This window comes from Pocillopora damicornis, chromosome 1 (assembly GCF_964200805.1).
Source record: "Pocillopora damicornis chromosome 1, jaPocDami1.2, whole genome shotgun sequence".
NCBI classification, from domain to species: Eukaryota; Metazoa; Cnidaria; class Anthozoa; order Scleractinia; family Pocilloporidae; genus Pocillopora; species Pocillopora damicornis.
In genome coordinates, this window is record NC_142670.1 from 40382605 (window position 1) to 40401505 (window position 18901).

General features: G+C 37.8%; 1 pseudogene across 1 annotated transcript; it reads right to left on the reverse strand.

The window, feature by feature from the left end:
- Window positions 1–1964: 1964 nt before the first annotated feature.
- On the reverse strand, window positions 1965–18865 carry LOC149053870 (tyrosine-protein kinase transmembrane receptor Ror2-like; annotated as a pseudogene). Its single transcript, XR_016180100.1, has 18 exons — window positions 18734–18865; window positions 12692–12793; window positions 12331–12364; window positions 11739–12197; window positions 10931–10951; window positions 10301–10552; window positions 9594–9794; window positions 9053–9376; window positions 8520–8641; window positions 8262–8418; window positions 7931–8041; window positions 7602–7780; window positions 7398–7520; window positions 5410–5480; window positions 4973–5013; window positions 4607–4703; window positions 4417–4516; window positions 1965–2511 (listed from the first exon to the last, which is right to left on the reverse strand). The product of XR_016180100.1 is annotated as a tyrosine-protein kinase transmembrane receptor Ror2-like (transcript).
- Between the last annotated feature and the right edge of the window lie 36 nt (window positions 18866–18901).

Here is an 18901-nt window from a genome sequence, read left to right on the forward strand (position 1 = left end):
TAGCATTAGTCCATATCAGAAGCATATAACCAATAAGCTATATGCTTCTGTCCATCCTGAAGGAACATTGAGCTGTACAGTTCGATGCACACACGGGATCGGAGTGTTGCGGTCTCTTTATTCAAGGACTGTTCACACGCAGACTTGTAGAATTGAGATTTATAGTAAAAAGTATTTTATAATATGGACAACTCAGGGTAATTTGGCGTTATCATCTGAGTTGATAACGTGAATTGGCCACCGTTAAGAGTTTCAAAGCTGACGTTTCTAGCGTTAGATCTTCGTCAGGAACGTCAGCTTTGAAACTCTTAACGGTGGCCAATTTACGTCATCAACTCGATTAAAAAGGATTTAGTTTTAGATTTTAAAATCATAAAAATCCATTCTGGTTTAGGACAGGATTTTAGAGAAAAGCAGTGCACGAAGTAATTTTAGATACATACCACTTTTTCTTTTTTTTTTTCTTTTCTTTTAACGGTTGACAAATATTTGTGAATATTTGAGTTCAGATGCTTATTATTGCCCACTCAAAAAAAAGTTCTTTAATATTAAAACCGCTGAGTTCTAGATGCGTCCAGTGAAACGAATTAACAATGGTAAGTCAGTACATGGAATCGTGTTTTTCTTCAGAAGCCAATAGAAATGAATATAGTTACAACCACTTAAACATTTCAGAACTTATTTATAAACTTACATTCCAACCAAAAAGTTGATATTTCTCCAAACTGCATACAGCAAATGTTGACCCCAGACTAAAATCATATTCGTCCTTAAAATATCACCCCTGAATTACACGTAAAGGTCACGAGAATAAAGGAAATGATCACCAACTAAAGAAACTCTTGGTTGTTACAAAATGCTTCTCATCACCTGAGGTAAAGTGCAGAGAACAGTAAAGAGAATATGCATACTGATATTAGGTTGTAAGGGGTTGATTCTACAATTATCTGTGTGATTTGTCGATGAATGAGGCTTTGATTTGTTCATTCCATGTCAGCTCGCAATTATTCACTCAAGTGGAAGTAATTAGGAGTGGGTTTTTAACGAGCGAGGCCATTATCCACCCAGTTTCACCGATACTGGGGTGAATAATAGTTTTAGTACAGTCCACATAAAAACCGAAAAAATCTATTTTTTATGTCAGTTCACTAGAAAGTTGCCGGGAATTAAACTTTTGATACGCGATTTTGTCTTTTCGGCTTCTTAGAGATGAATAGTACGTACTTGCTAGTCACAACCGACCTAGCCAATGAGCGTGTGCAAAAGGCACGCGCTTTTCAACTGTGTGATGTTTACTAAAACGTATTACGATTGATTTAATTGCATAGAGTAACGTAAGAAAGGAATGTGGATGAGATTTCATTTTCCTGCTTTCATTTTTCGAACACGTAACTACGTTTCTTAGATTTCGTAACTTAATCTTTCGAATTGCGTGATTTTTTTTCTTTTCGAATATGTTAATGATTGAAGTCGTTAAAATATTGGACCGGCCATGATGACGTGATCGCTAGGATTTAATTTGTTTGGAAGTGAAAAACAAACAAATAAAAAAATCAAAATAAAAAATGGTGTATTGTGAACTTCAGCAAAAGAGGACTAAACACTGAAGACTGAAGACTGAAGGAGGATCTTCGAGAAAATAACCGAAGACGCGTGTCAAAGATTCGTCCCAATCAGTTAGAGCCTATGTCAACAGGCCATAACTCTCTTCCACCACTCAACCACATTGCTTCTTTGTGGAGATCAATGAGAACGAACCAGCGTCGATGATCGGCTCAAAACTGAACCCTCTCTTTTGCGACGATGAGTGGGTACAAATGGGTCGCTTAAGGAGCGATGAATAAATTAATATATGTCCACACTTTCTGCCGGGGCTCCTGTGATCTTGCTTTTCCTGACAAGATTATACAAGGAGTTTGAGGAAAGTGGTAGCCCAAAAACCTTTGAATTTTTCTGAAACAAACTAGTACAAGAGCATCTTTAATGAAAATTACTGATTTGATTTGCAATTCTTAAAGCATGAAAACACTTATAATTAAACGCCCTTTAAGAACCCATCAATGCGTCTTTCGCATCGTCAGTTCCATTAACACGAGTTTGAATCTTAGCAAAGCTTCTCTTTGGCTGTATTAATGAAAGCGATTTCATCAACATTCACAAATTGACGACTAGCGTCCCTTTCAGCGAAGCGAATGCCGGGTGAGTCGGGGCTAGGAACCAATCTTTCGCGGCACGTTCCACTTTGTAGGCGGGAGACCTGTTTTGAGGCTGGTAGTTGATCACTTGAGTTAGATCTTATGTAAAGTTTCCGTGAATGACAAAACAAATATTTCAGCAAAATGAGATGTTATACTGGGCACTAAAATGGCAGAAATGATGTTTTACTGGGGCAACAAAAGCTCTTTAAGCTATTTGGCAGTTTTTTCCATCTTAGTCATTACTCTCGTCCATTGAGATATTTGTAGTTCCATTGAACTCCGGTTCAAGATAGTTCTCATCCTCCGGGACATCCTATAAAAAAATAAAACAAACGGTAATAAGCCTATTTATTGTTTTTTTAGAGGGCACGGTAACGAATCTTGCAATCTGATTGGTTCTTTACCCGGTCAGTATTTTCCTATCTCTGCCCACGGGCCACGGTAACGCTTTCGTGAGTCGCCGAGTACATCCCAACTTTCGTCGTCATTTTTCATAAATATACCTCGTTTTCCGGCTGGGCAGTATTTTTAAGCAAACACGTCGGTCACTACCTCAAGCCGATAAATAACTTATGAATCCTCCCTTTTCTCTCTATCAAATCACTTTGGTTGACAGAAAAATATTGCTTTCAGAATGAATTTATATAAACAATAGTGTCATACGTTGGTTGACAAGCGGCCTAAAAACCGTCTGCAATTAATTTTTATCGTTCACAAAAAGTACCCAGAAAGTTGAAACGTGAGGTATTTGGTTACAGTTAAACTGAACGATGGAATTTTCATTCATTTAGTATCTGAATTTTCTAGAGAAATTTGTTCATAGTAAAAAAAAAAAGCGAGCGAAGTTTTAATTTAAGTTCTACAACAAATATACGCTCCTGGTGAGTCCTTCCAATTCCGTTCAATTTGGACATTTGTACCTTAAATTGCACAACAGAAATTGAAGGAATTGAGAAAAGGCTGCATCAAATTCCCTTGTGTCTCGTTGGAGTGTGCCGTTCGAATTTAGTTTTTGTGAAGGAAAGATCAGAGTTAAACACGCCATTACAGCAAACAAACGAGCAAACTCTCACAACTTCAAAATAAAAAATTGAATTTACTCACAATTACTTTCCTCGCCGTTTACTTAATGAACAGAGGTAAATCTTCGTACATGAATGTATGGTCGATGAGAGTAAATAATACTTTCCGTTAGATCATTAACTGATTTTTAAGAAAACATTTTCGTGACAGTCCTTGCCAAACTAGTTCTGTTGGTTTTCAAATGTTCCTACGATTTTTTTTTCTTGTGCGCTCTCTAATTGACAGGTGTCAGATTGTGACAGATACTTGTAAAAATAATGTTTCAAAGTTTGTTTGGAAGCCTTTTAAATCACCTTTATCGTTATGGAAATGAAAATGTTTCGCTGAGGTATCTCTCTTAAATTTGCATAACCTCTATTTCAACTACCATTTACTAACTCAAAAATTGTTCAGTTTATGGAAGATCTTGCCGTATTTACGGCCATAAATCATTCGGGTTCTTTCGGAAAGAATTTCGTCAAGTTTAAAAACAATAAATATGTTATTTACCGGCTAGGGGTCGGTCCGTATGGTGAAAAACTGTGACCTCGGTCATGAAAATGCTGCCCTCGGCCTACGGCCTCGGGCAGTATTTTCAAGACCTCGGTCACAGTTTTTCACCATACGGACCTCCCAGCCGGCAAATAACATATATGTATTAGATAAAGGTAAAGAGCAAGTTCTTCAGTTACTCGGCTCTACTGATCATGAATGTTCAATTTGTACTGAATATTTCTTCTCCTGTTAAGTCAATTTTTTTTCAGTATTTTCATCAATATTTGCCAAGTATCGTGATGTAATTTCTTTAATCCTGACTTCAAAAGTGATTTAACTAAATGTTGCTTAACACCGTCAAACAAAGTCCTTTTCTTTCACTCCATTTCAACTGAGCACAACACACCCATAAATAGGTCAACTTATCAGTGGATTATCTTAGTAACTTACTCCACATAGGTACCATGGTCGAGCCAATTAACTTGCAATAAAAGTAACGTCATCTTCGATACCAACAAGATCAAAACAAACATTATTTAGCATATGAGCCCACAAAGAGCTCTTCATCTATTTCCTTCTACTCTTTCCCGATCAAATTCCATTTCCTGATGCAAGGAGTACAGACGATCACAAACTTTTTCGGTGACTATTACATTCTTACGCATTTCGTCTTTATTTCTTCCTCCACTGATTCCAAAAGCTCAGAAAATGATGGACGCTTTGTAGAATCCAAACTCCAGCATGACTTCATCATATCGTAGCTGAGAACAGAAAAACGATTCTGTTTAGTCACACCTCGGAGTTGAACCGTTGTGACAGACCGGGGTCTTATTCCATTCAAGATTATTTACATTTCATCTGGGCATCCATCCGGCTTGGCTAAAATTCGTCCTGCTTTCAGAAATTCTATTATTTCCATTCCGCCAAGACCAGAATACGGCATTTTACCTTGAAAGGAAAGTTAAAGAGTTCAGTCTTTGTTGATGGTTTAATCAGCAGCTTGTCTCAGTAAGACGACTAATGATAATTATTATACAGTAGACTTCCTTTGAAAACTCTGATAAGTCGAGTGCATACGTTGACATGATAACCCTATATCTGCAGCAGATATTTTACGTAATGATGATGATGTTTTGTGTGAGTATTCGAAATCTTAACTTACTCACGTATCCTTTAATATGAAATAGGTAAAAAGTCTCAATGCTAAAACTGTTTACCTCCAGATTCAATCTCCCATAATAACACTCCAAAGGACCATCTGTCGCAAAACAGCACTATTAGGTCATTTTACAATAAAAACAAATTTATTTCTTACGGAATTATAATTCCAAATTGCAATAACGCCGTAAGCTCACCATTATCACTAGCTACATCTCAATATAACTAGTATATAAAGGAAAGCATGAATTTGATATAGCATCTGAGCTATATCTTAACATTACAAAAGTGCATCAGTATGCCAAGAGTACCCCACTTGTTCTTAGAGTTTCATTATCATGACGAGGGAAGTATCTGCTGCTTAATTTCAATGGAAAACACTCAGAGACGATAAAATAGCTTCAAACTTAATCAGTTATTAGGACCCCTATTCGCGAATAGCAAGTAGCTTTACAATTTTAACTTTCCCTCAGAATTCCTTACAGAGTTAACTTACACATCTGTTTTAGTATTGTACGTGTAATCCTCCAAAGACTCAAGAGCCATCCAGCGAACAGGTAACATTCCCTTTTTTGGAATAAAACATTTAAAGCATGGTTTGAGTAAAAACAATTCAGTTTAAATAATGCTAAGGAATAGTACGCACGAAAATCGTGAATTTTTATAGTTGTATGTTGAAACGGCATTGGCTCAGGGAGATAAAACTGGGATTGCAAGGAGCCCAAGGGGATTTAGTGCCGCAAAGGACCCCCCAAACGGCGCGCTAATTGCTTGAAACGTATTGAAGAAAATTAGCTATTATTTACGAGTGTCTCTTACTCTGGATAGTGAACGTAAAGAGCAGTTTCTGAGAATTTGTAGAATGCTAACTCACGGTGACATGGATACTCGAACCTTCTAATAACATACCATGGAACATTCTAGAAAATTCTGTTAGGATTTGTGATAATTATGTAATTCTACTAAAGTACGTAGTTGTGTAGTAAGCTTCTAGAATTATTGTTTTCATTTTTAACTCGTGAATTGCGCGCATGCGCAAGAGCGAGTTATAGGTACGATGTGGGGAATGGCATTCGCTCGCTCGCTCGCTCGCTCGCTCGCTCGCTCGATTGGTCGATTCCTGTAAACTTTTTTTAGATTTTAGGCTTTTGAGTGCATTTGATAGTTTTTGGCGAGCAATAAAAAGAGGAAATGGCGACCTTTGTTGCTAAGAATAGTGGTGGGGTGAAAAAGAAGCCAATTATAATCTTTAAAGAGTTTTTTTTTTACGTTTTAGTTTCAACAAGCGGCGCCAGCGACTGGCAGGCATGCAAGGATTCACACTGAAATAACAGAACAACCTTCGTTTTTCATAAAATTGTAATTTACAATCCTTGAACTTGAAAACAATCCGAAGATTCATTGAAAATATCACTTACTGCGAAGCGCTCGGAGTTTACAGATGTTCAAAAGCTTTTTCTGTTATAGCGTGAGATTGAGGACAAAATTGATCATTACGTTTCGTCGTGTGTGTTTTTCCTGTGTGAAGCAACAAAAGATGCCGGCGACTGACGAAATAACAAGTTAACACGAAAATCAAATAACACCTAAACAAACAGTTTTAGCTACCGATTTTCAGTGAATTTCAAGACAATTTGAAGATTCAACATACATACAACGTACTAAAATGCGAAAGTTACACACCACAAAATTGGTAAATAGGCCTGAAATGAAATTCTATCTTGTTATTAATTTTACGTTGCCTAGCACGTGACTTAAATCTACCCAGGCGGAGATCCAAAATGACGGTGGCAGGCTTAGCTTAGTTATATCACTCAAAACTCGTTCCCGTTTGTCTCTTTTGATAAAGAGGGAATCGTTAATGTTTTCATTAAGACAGTATTGCCTTGATTTTCTAATATTTACAACGAAAGACAGTAAATCTCACTTTTCACCCACATTTACTTCCAACCTTTTCTCTTAAACCAGAAACAAAAATGATAGACGTTTAAAACACATGACATCATCCACCTTGCCAAATGTAATAGCATGATCATTTCAATGGTAATGCCTTCTTATCCCAACGTTACTTTGTTTCTTTGCTACATTAGCGAACACTGAACTACTGCTCGTACTCTAGATATGACAATCAACCACAAAATTCCCTAAACCAGATAACATTAAACATAATCTAAAAAATCATGTGTCAATTCACGAGTTTGCTCACAGAGCACTTTGATTATTGCTTTCATTTCATAAAAGTCGCTTCTTCGTAAGATTTAACTTAAGACGAGGTTCGAAGATCACTTTCATATTCATTTTAGACGTGTTGTTTAACTAAGTAGTTGGGTTTGTAGGAGTATAGTGTTCTTTCTGTCGGTTAATGTATACCGTAACACTTCAAAGGAGGAAGAATCTTTGCAAAACGATATAGCTGGAACTATAAATATATATGTCGTTATAACTACTCTCCCCATTTTTTAAACACGAGAAAACTGGCCATACCCCAGATGTACTTTCGTATTCACCACTTTCATAAACATCACGTGACAGGCCGAAGTCGGAAACCATGGCAAGATTTTCCTCGCCAAGAAGCACGTTTCTCGCTGCAAGGTCACGATGAACACACTAAGAAAGAGAAGCCGAATAAAAATCAAATAATCCTCTAGAAAGTAAATATTTTTCTGAATTCTTTATTGGATCTTGTACCTTTTTGCTGGCCAGGTGAAGCATTCCACAAGCTACATCTCTTGCGATCTTCATTTTGTCTTGGGGCGTGAACTTCATTGCCTCTTTCCGAACATTGTAATATGGATTTTCGCTCCTCTTTTTCAGTTGGTCCAACAAACAGCCATTCGGGGCCAAAGTGACAATCACCAATACTGGCTCTAGAATTTGCCACAAAGCTAAATATTAAAGTTGTGAAGCAAAATTGCATTTACTTGTGTTGCATAAATGGGAATTTGCTTTTACATAGAAGGACAAAACTGGAAAGGAAACTGCACGTAGAACATCAATTAATATCAACTAAAAGTTACCAGTCTTGGTACAAGATCCGATAAGACTTAAGACATTAGGATGTTCACCAACTGTGACCATGACTGCAAGCTCGTTAATCAGGTCCCGTCTCTCTGTTTCTGCAGCATTTTCTGCAAAGAAATATTCTAAGCTTTATTGATATCCAAGGGGCAGCAAATCTGTTTACAAGTTGTATCAAACACTTGAAACGCATCTAATGCATGTGCTTTCAACCGAGAAATCATCAACCAATCATAAGTTTTCTAAATCGATCATTCACTTATTAACTTATTGAGCTTATTAACTAAGAAAATCAGTCAACCAATCAGAAGCTTCATCAAAAATGTTTACCTTTAAGTTTTTTTACTGCGCATGCTCTCACTAGTTCTCCCATGCGCACCAAGCCTTTGTATACTTCCCCAAATGCACCTTCTCCCAGCTTGTCTTGAAGCGTAACATCTGATCTGGGAATTTCCGCCCAGCCTCCAACGTTCATGGAGAGCTCAATCTTCAAGAGCAAAGTAACAGCGAATTACTCTTTCAAACATTAGATCACTGGATAACTGGATAACACTGGATAACTTAATCATATAATTCAAGTCAAATTACCTCTTCTCTCTTCTGTTTTGATTTACATATTGGCCGAAACTTTAAGCAAACAGCCAATATAAATACAGCAGCTAAGAACAAGGGCAAGACTATAACCAACATCAAATCTCTGATGAATCTGTCTATAAGTTGGAAAAAAAAGCAAATGTTTATCGGAAGCAAGTAACATGAAGCATAAACCTTTCCCTTAAAAGCGTTTTTGTCTATTTGTGTCCTCAACAAGAAAAAGAGACAACTTGAAACTTTTTTCTTGATACCCTTGTTTTCACGTTTGAACTTTTTTAGATTACCTTATTTTAGGAACAAAGAAAATCAGAGCCAAAATACTTGATACTATGGAACACAAGTATCAAACACTATGATTGTGTCCTGTCCAAGCGTTGGATGACATCAGTTGTTATTGTTGACCTTTACCTTATCCCTAACTTCGTGAATTTTCTAATAATTTCCTTTTGGTAGGTACCTGTATATATGTAAAGATCGACTTGGTGCTGGTCATTTGGGAAGAAACCCACTCTGGGTGTTATTATTTCCTGGCAGTGTCTTTTGTGTTAACAATACACCCTCTGACTTTGCATAAATATTGTTGCTTGATAATCTGATGGTGTACTCTGTGGACGGATCTAAATCCTCCACAATCATTCTGGTCTCAGGGTAAGGAATTGTCCAAAGTGCGGTAAAGTTCTTCAGTCTTGATATCTTTCGCTCTATAATGTAGTTGTGTATCTGATAAAGGCTGCCATAGTCTGGCTCCTCCCATGTCAAAATAACATATTTTTTCTGTGCATTCTCCACGGAGAAACTTTTAGGAGACCTCGGTGTTTCGGTCGAATGAAGGAAGTATCGATAGTATATTACTTAAAACCAGCAGCTTTAAAACTACATACCCCATATTATGTGGAGTCATCAATTTTTTGAGGGGGGGGTTTATCTGAGAGTAGGGTATTTCTTAAAAGTATCCACAGAGCTTTACTTACCCTGAACCCGTATAGAAGTAACTTTAAGCCAATCTCCAAACGACGAACGCACCCCTCCTATCAAATGATTAAGAGCATCATCATCATCATCATGGACAGAGCTTTGTAAGAACATCCTGAGTCAAGTTGCTCGTTGTGTTTGCTTCATCATAGAGATCGGACTCTTTGCTCCGGTATTGAATCCGATAACCCAACAGTTTTTCTTCATGACGAGAAGGAGGTATGTTCTTCCAAGAGATTAAAATGGCTGTTGAATTGAGAGGATGGCCTTTATGGAAAGTGGTAGCCTCTTCTGGAACTGGTAACATAAACATAAAAAAAACGCTCCCGATCTCTTAAACATTTTGGTCCACAGTAAAGAAGATTGTGTTCCTTTAGTTGAACTGGAGCAGAATCTGGAGTCCGAGAGGACTGAGATCATATTACATTAAAGCCATCAATAAACGATAGAGATCTCTGAACAAGAATCTTTCAGCTGCTTGGTTATTATACTATAATCAAAGAGCGCTTAGTAATTAATCTGCTTAAGTCTGCTCTTGATCTGCGTTTTCTCTAAGCCTTACCTTGGGTAATATTGTGAAATCTTCTATAAAATTTGTCTCCGCATGAAACAAAGCGAAGGAAATGATGCCACAGAATATGACATCCTAAATTGTTTTTCGTCAGTATCTGAATAATATGTCTGTATATTATGTTTTAAAAAGAGTTTTAAAAAAATTCTTTAATTTCATTGATACTTTCAATCTTCCATTTTCACTTGTGCTCTTTGGCTCTCGCGTAAGTTCTCTTTATGACTAAATTTACCTCTAGATGGACATCAAGATACTTTGCAGTATTCCCATCGAACATTTGGATCAGTGGTATAACACCATGGTCCATCTGGGGCACTGCTGTCTGGGTTACGAGACATGTTCGAGTCATTTTTGGAATAAGCGACATCTTCAGGAATCCGCCAGTGACGATGAGGACACTGAGATTTCCACGACTGACATTTACGACCAAACCGAGTGACGTTCATGTTGCCACGGTAACCAACTCCCACACCGTAGTAACAATCTGACATAAATCACATCTAGATGTTAAGGTACTGTCAAAGTAGCAGGGACTTGTTTTAGGCACTAGTCCGTTTTTTTTGGTTGTTTTTTTGACGAAAGTTCTGTTGCAGGGACTAGTTGAAGGGACTAGTCCCTTCGTTTGTGTCAACCTCAAAGGACTTGAAGTGCTAAACCATGGAGTGATGTCGACTAGGATGGCGAGAAGCCTGGATATTAAATAAATGTTAAATGTTAGTTACTTTTATGTCATCGCTTAGCGCACAACTTGACATTTATCGAAATCATCTATTTTTCATCAAATCTTGATCTTTTTGTTTAAAGCACTATGGGCGCATCAGACAGCGTTCTACTAGAGAACGTAAAAAACAGTTCAACAGACCTGTACTTTCAGTGTCATCACCTATGGAAAATGGAGAAAAGTGAGTAGTTGAGGTCAGAAAAGCAAAGTGAAAACATAAAATTCTCTCATCGATATGATAGGCTAAAAATATTATAGTTATTTCCTGACGTCTCATTTTTTTATCTGTTTGTGTCTTCACAAAAGCCAATGCAGGTGGCTCATATGCTGCCGGAGCGTTCCTTCTTTTCGTTACAATAATTAACAGCTATTTATCAAAGTGGAGGTGGCTACTGGTGGATATTTACCGAGCTGCGAAGCGGCGAGATAAATATCCACCGCTAACCACGGACACTGTGGTGAATAGGTGTTAAAGTATATACTAAAATAGTAGGATGATATTGCACAAAAAAGGTGATTTTAAATCATTTATTCCTGCAAAGATCACAATATTTTCGGGCGCAAATTCCGCGCGAATCGATAGGAGGTGAATAGCAAAGGATTGTCGGAGATTGAGCAGCTAATCAGAGCGCGCCTCCAACGCTATCCGCTGTTTTAGTATATACTAAGTATTACTATTTCCCAAAGATGGGAATCAAATCGATCGCGGGTAACCTCTCCCCTTCCTCCCTCTGCACTTCGGCAAATTTCCCCGACAAATCAGTCGCCGGTACCCATTAATACACCTGGGAGGGGAGAGGCACCACATGGTGCAATATATCTTCCCTCAGACTCACAGCGCAATAGCCCTATTAAAGCCATAGGGTTCTTTAATTCTCACTCGACATGATCAGATGATGAGGGTAACTTGTTCAAATAAAGGAGTAAATGATGACGCTGCTATACTTACCAGGAAGATCGTACCATTGATAGCACTCAGGAGCATCGCCACCATTAGCAGAAACAAATTTAGAGCTCGAGCAATTTAACAGGTCTATGAAGTATTGAAAGGCCGGTGTAACCCTGAGTAAGGCAATTTCCCTTTTGCAAACGACTTGCAAATATTCGCATGAGCTGCGACAAATACGGCGTTCTTTAGGCTGAGCCAATGATTCATCACACTGAGGGAAAACATAGCCACAGAACAAGTCTTTAACTGAGAGCTTGCAATTCCGGCGCCATCCCACTGAAAACGTTAAGATAACCGTCAAAGTTCACAGCTTCCCTTTCACCAAAATCCAATGTGGACTGATCACCATAAACGTATAGACTTCTGGTTATGTTTTTACAGAATTCACCTTTATACTCGTAAAGTATGCAGGAAGCGTTTCTTGCGGAGGCGTTCACTGGAGGAAATGCTGGAATGCAGCTAAAGATATAGAAACAATGAAAAGAAAATAATGTATGGGCATGTAAATGAATGAACAAATATATAAAACTGAAAGAGGCATTCCACAGAGCACTTAGCTTTAGCACTTCAGTGGAATGTTAAGCATACCAACCTTGCATTAGAATGCACTTGAGTGGGGTTATTTTCTGTTTATCGGTAAAAGAGAGTAAAGTAAATGACTATTAAAATAATAGTTATTATAATAGAACTATTTAAGGGAGAAAATCTCATGTAGTAACATTACCGAGTTTTTATACAACTCCTTGCTGATGGTTATATTGCAAACATGCCATACGTTTTATTTGCCAGTGTAGTTCTTACAGTCTCGCACTTAAAATTTGTAGAAATTCATTTGCCGTGAATAGTTTATCATCATCTTCCTCGTCCAAGAGTAAAATGTCACTATCATGTATTACTCGGCTGTAAGCAGCATAGCATCTGAATCAAAAATGAAAATAACTTTTTCTACCAACCACAACGAGCAAAGATGGCGCTCAAGAAGGTAAGAACAACTATATTCCAGACTTGAGTCATTTCTCTGTTGTAAGGCTGGTTACCGGTGCAAGAACTTCAATCTATTTTAAAGATGCAAAGATAAATATGAATATTAATTCGCTTCCCGTACGGTCAAAAACTTTGATATAAAACGGATAAACATTTTAAAATTGTGAGCAAGCTGGGAAAGAGCGATTAATGAGTAAACTCAATATGCGGAAAGACATGAATATTTATAAATTACAATCGAGCTATGACATAACACCAAATTGTCATGTATCATCTTAAATCAGTTGAATTCAGTTATTAAGTTGAAAGAATCTGCATATTCTTCTCCAGAATATACGTGAACCTAGATGTTATTCATTCCCAGGGCATAATTATGTTTTATAGAGGACCTGTGATCCCTAATTGCATAATAGAGTTCAGTAGCGCAGAAATTAATTAAAAATGAGACACAGAAGTCGTTGAAAATGATGTTCGCAGCACTCAAAATGCCAATTTGCTAAACGACAAATCTGACTTTTCACACGCTTCGTGATTTGGCTGTATGAGAATCGCTTTCTCGTTGTATGATATCAGTTTGTCTCCCATCGTGGCGGAGATTGGTTTCTAAGTGGAACTGAATATGCTTTAAATACAGACACCACTGCAAATGAGCCCAACTTAGTTTGGCAACCAAAGTTGTTCTTCGGGGTCGTTCTTGACGCCGGTTACGAGACTGATCACCCACAAGACTATCCACTAAGCTAAGAGTCTATTGCTTACCAACACTCTGATAGATCGATATAGAATTTTTGTGGGCGGAAGTAAAAAACTACTCCTCCCCATTCTCTTCTCTACTTAGTTTGTCAGAGGCCAAATGACGCATTCATTCATGATCTGTTTTAAAAAATATTTAGTTAAAAATGAACAGTCCTTCTGCTTCCAGAAAATTCAATAAAACTCATTCGGAGAGTGACATTTATTATCTTACATCTAATTAGAGATTCGAACGAATTAACTCTTGGCTTCTGACAATTCAGCAGATTTGACAATGCTCAAACACTCCCTGGCTGGCTCGTGCTTTATGTCCCGACTGGGATCAGTGTTTGTTTCATCATTCAATGTCCAGTTTCTTCATTCGTGTACACTTACTAAGAATCAAAACGCAGTTTCCGTCACCAGCAGAATCAGAGGCTGGGGCAAGAAGTCAGCCTACGGAAGGTATTCAAATTCGTAGGTGATTTTTATTTAATTTCCGCAATCGGCTGAGTATGATATCATTTTGACATTCCGGACAAAATCAAAAGCGCTGGCTGTTGATTCTTGCCTTTATCGAACTATTCACTTTTACATGAACGTTGTCAATGAAACCTGGTCTTGTGTCTGTTCTTAATACGCATATGACTTACTTTTAGTGCTTCGGCTTACGCTTTTAAAGTTAATAATCAACCAGTCATTTAGGGGTACGTCACGCAATAGTGGAAGGAGATCGCTGCATAAGTGGTATTCAGTACACGTCAAATAAGTAGATTAAGTGCTTTCACATATACTGATTAGCTAGCTTATATGCGATTTAAATACTATTTACATCTGTGGCAAACAACTGGCAAAATTTCCTCATGTGAAAGTCTCTGTCCTGGTCCCTGAAGGTTCGTGTGATGAATTGGAAAGAGATATGCTGAACGTTGTAATGTTACAATTGTTGATTAAAGAGAGCAACCTGGATTTAAAGATCGCAATGACTAGCTGTACTTCCCACCAAAAGGTCTCACTATAGACATTGTAGGGAGAAGTCATGAGTTAATACCTTCCTTCCAAGGTGGGCACAGTTTCTATCGCTCTGACGAAGGGCTAGCGCTCGAAACGTCAGCTTACCCTTCACGGTGGCTTATTTACGTTTTCAACTCAGTTGTTAACACTAAATTACCTGCTATACTCTCCCACCGACGCAGCACCACAGTTCCTTTGGAAACTTACCCCGTATATACAGTTTGATAAGCTTCTTTTAAAGAAATGCCATTGAATTACTTCATAACACATCTCTTTCCAATTTTACTCACTGATCTGAATTTTTAATTTTTTTCGCTGACATCAAAACAAACGCAGCCGCATGAACAAATTTTCTTTAGAACCACGGGTGTCAAGTGACGTGTGGTCCCAGGCGAGGCTCAGTTTAAAAGGGAGGCAGGGTCACCAAGCTGGTTTTTGACGTTCTTGTGTCAAGGTGAATGTGTACGCGGCCGTGAGAAACGTCTAAACTGGAAATTTTTAAAGCAAACTGCGGCTCAACGTCGGCTTCATGGGGAAGATTGGGTTTGTAGGGAATTGAAATGAAACTAAAGTATATGTGCTTGGATTCTACGTTGGATTTGTGGCCGTCCAGTCATTTTGAGCTTGAATTTCTCACTTCTCGGATCGGGCGTTCAAAATTGGAGTGTGCAGCCTTAGGCCTGTCTCATGTACGTAGTAAACCTAGAGATGGATAACTCGCTAAAATGAGTTCTATTCAACATAGTAAGCGGTCAGATAACAAGTGATGCACTGTGGAAGTAAGGTGAGGTATTTTTATTTAAAATATGACTGTATTATCTATTCCTTAGAGCGGTCGTAAACATTCCCATGCATACTCTTATAATTTCGCCATGACTATCATTTCGCAAGATGATCATCTCACAACTACTTTCCATATGATGGAGATATGTTGATGGAATTATGTCATGACAACGATTGGTTATGAAAGAGAAAGAAATCTGATAAATAAAGACGGTTTTGATTCAAAGAAATAGACTCGCAGCCCACGAGGTGGCGTTATTGAAAAACAGTAAGTCTATGGTGCAGAAGGGACTTTCCCGAGGAAATGAGTCATAACATTGTTATTGTTCTTAGGTCATGCATGGATTGCAGTAAAGCCTCATCTTCGACCAAAGTGTTAAATGGTTATGGCGTGAGAAGAGTTGATCATGCAAGGAAACGAAGACCGGTTCAAGACGTCCAGCGAAAAATCTAAGTTGTTATTCACACCTAGCAATGACAACGAAACTGGAGGACGACATTTCTACGACGAAGATGCAAGTACATGATGACGATCCAATAATTTAATTTCTATTTAAGTACTCGATCGGATAACCTCTAAAGACATGCAAATATTAGTCAACGCTAAATCGGTAGGGAAAAACTTTGAAACTTATCTCTCCAACAGATGTTGTCATTCGGTGACCATATTCTGTTTTCAATTGTAGATTACTTCACGAAAATTCTAATATGATGTAATCTCAAATTTATGACGGAGTATGGAAACCAACAGATGATATTTATCGGAGAAACGAGCAGTACACGGACAGGCATGTTAATGCGTGTCTTGACGTGTCGAGAATGACCGAGAATGGATTCAACTTAATAACTCGTAGCGCCGCGTGACTTGATCGTGATGGGGTGACGTCTGCTTCTATTGCGAACTTAGAGTCAAGCTTCGCTGCAACAGTTTTTTACCTAAGCTCCTAGGTCTTATTTTGTTTTGAATAGCACTTTTAGCAACAACATCGCTTTCGATCAATAAAGTATAAAATAAAAGAACTTAGATTTACATTTCGGTCACAATCTGCTCTAACATGTTTACTTTCACTGAGGACCACAACTTAGGAGGAAGACTGATTTGTGGGAAACGTATTAACCCTTTAACCCCTAAGAGTGACTGGCATCTATTTTCTCCTTACAATATCACCATTGAATCACACAATTATCTCACGAGAATAAAGGAAATAATCACCAACTAAAGAACTCTTGATTGTTAGAAAAATTCTCCTTGTCAGCACCGTAGTATTTATACAGTGTACAGTATGGAGAATATGAATACTGATGTTTGGCTGTAAAGGGTTAAAATAAGTGGGTGGTGCAATTTTTCATATTACCCTTAATTACTTTTATTTAATTGAAAAAAAGTTTTACTAAATTAATCAACAAAAGTCCCACAGTGATTTTACTTTGGATATCTCCACTTTTCCCAGAATACCTTGAGTTATTCCAGAAATTCAAAGAACACTGGTTGGGATTTTGAGAGCAGTACAAGTTGAAAGCATCCACTGTGCTTTTCGGAAAAAGCAACGCTTTGTTTCCAGTATTCCAATGAGATATGGTAACATCTCTAAGTAACAGTGCAACTGCGTTCATTTTGATACTATTTGCAAAAATTAAAAATTTGGAAGGAAAATATTACCTATGACTTCTCCCTACAATATTATTACATTGCCAAGCATAGTAGTAACGAGAATTGAAAACAACAACGACAACAACAACGACAACAACAACCGGAATGTTGTGTGGTCGCTTTCAGCGGCACGACAGCTGTCAAGATATTAATCCAGGGTTAATATCGGTTCCTGGAGAAGCTTTTTTCTCAGACTATCGTCTCTGATACCACAGACTGAGTGATCTCGAATTAAACCATCCTTTAACGATCCAAATTCGCAGGTATTGGCGAGCATGCGAAGCGCTGTTGTGTTGGTATCAACATAAAATGTAACACGTTTCCCGGCTAGTTTTCCTTTAGATTGCTTGTAACAGTATTCAGTAACTTTGATGTTTTATCATAAAAAGTTGGGAAAACGCAATGAATGGGAAAATTATGTAACTAACTAATTTACCTCCTCAAGGTCTTTAGCGAGCTTCTGATGAAGTGCAATCATACCAAACTTAGTTGTCACTTTGCTTTGCTTTAATCAAACTTAATTTACCTCTCTAGTCCTCACAGAGAAATAGGAAGCCACTTTGCTTCTCGCCACAGAGGTATATAGTATTTCAATCGCATACAAGCAAGCTAATCAGCATGTGTGAAAGCACGTACTCTACATATTTGACGTGTAATAAATTACACTTACGCTGTGAGAACTTTGACGATCTCCTTCCGCTATTGCGTGACGTACCCTAAATGACCAGTTGATTATTATCTTAAAAAGCGTTCGCCGGAGCATTGAAAGTAAGACATATTCGTAATAAGAACAGACACAAGACCAGGTTTCATTACAACGTTCATGTAAAAGTGAATGGTTCGATAAAGGCAGGAATGTAAATATGTTATCATACTCCGCCGTTTGCGGAAAATAAGTAAAACCACCCATGAATTTGAATACTTTCCGTATGCTGACTTCTTGCTCCAGCCTCTGATTCTGCTGGTAACTGAAACTACGTTTTGGTTCTTAGTTAAGAGAACACAAATGAAGTAACTGGACATTGAATGATGAAACAAACACCGACTTCCAGTCGCGACATAAAAGTGATGAAACGTAACACGAGCCACCCAGAGAGTGATTGCGCATTGTCAAAATTGATGAAATGTCAGAGGCCAAGAGTTCGTTTGAATCTTTAATTGGATGTAAGATAATAAATGTCACTCTCCGTGTGAGTTTTATTGAATTTTCTGGAAGCAAAAGGACTTTGTTTATTTTTAACTAAATATTTGGTAAAACCTTCAAACAAGTCTTGTCAGCAAAGCAAAGTAAAGCAAAAAAAAAAAAAAAAAAAAAAAAAAGAGGCTCCCTGGGTCACCAGTTTGTCTTTTTGCTTCCCAAAACTTGGCCTCACAAAAATGCTCCGACGGACTCTGTTTCGTTCTCAGTCAAAGACAAGGCAAAAAACTTACTACCACAGAAGTGAAACCATGAATTATGTCTAATTGTGGCGGAAGTGCACTTGCTTTTACTTATGTTCCTTCGTTCCACATGACTTGACTTGACTTGAACTCACGTTACGTCACGCAAGCACTTCACGTCGCTTCATGTCTGGTAACTACGTCTTAAGTCTATTTTACTCCTCCTTGAAAACACCAAAGCAAACCTCCTGGTATCAATTTGTTGATTTTTACGAATAGAATATTCTAAGTACCAACAAATACATGGGACAGAAAAAATTTAGACCTGAGTTTTCTAAAACCATTTATTACTCTGAAATCAGTAAGGCTCGAAGGTAAATTAACGTCATTGTGACAGATCCGTTAATAGGATACGTTTTTTCATTACCCACCCTTTTGTGACCATTCTTACCTTATATTTGTTAAGATGCTTTCACCCTGCACAATTTTATTCGAGATTGAACAAGATCAATGAGTATTCTTTGTGGTTGAGTGAGTTGTTCTACCCGATGAAGACTAAAGATTCACTTGAACGAAGGGAGAAAGTTTGACCTTCAAAGATATGAAAAATTTATATAGA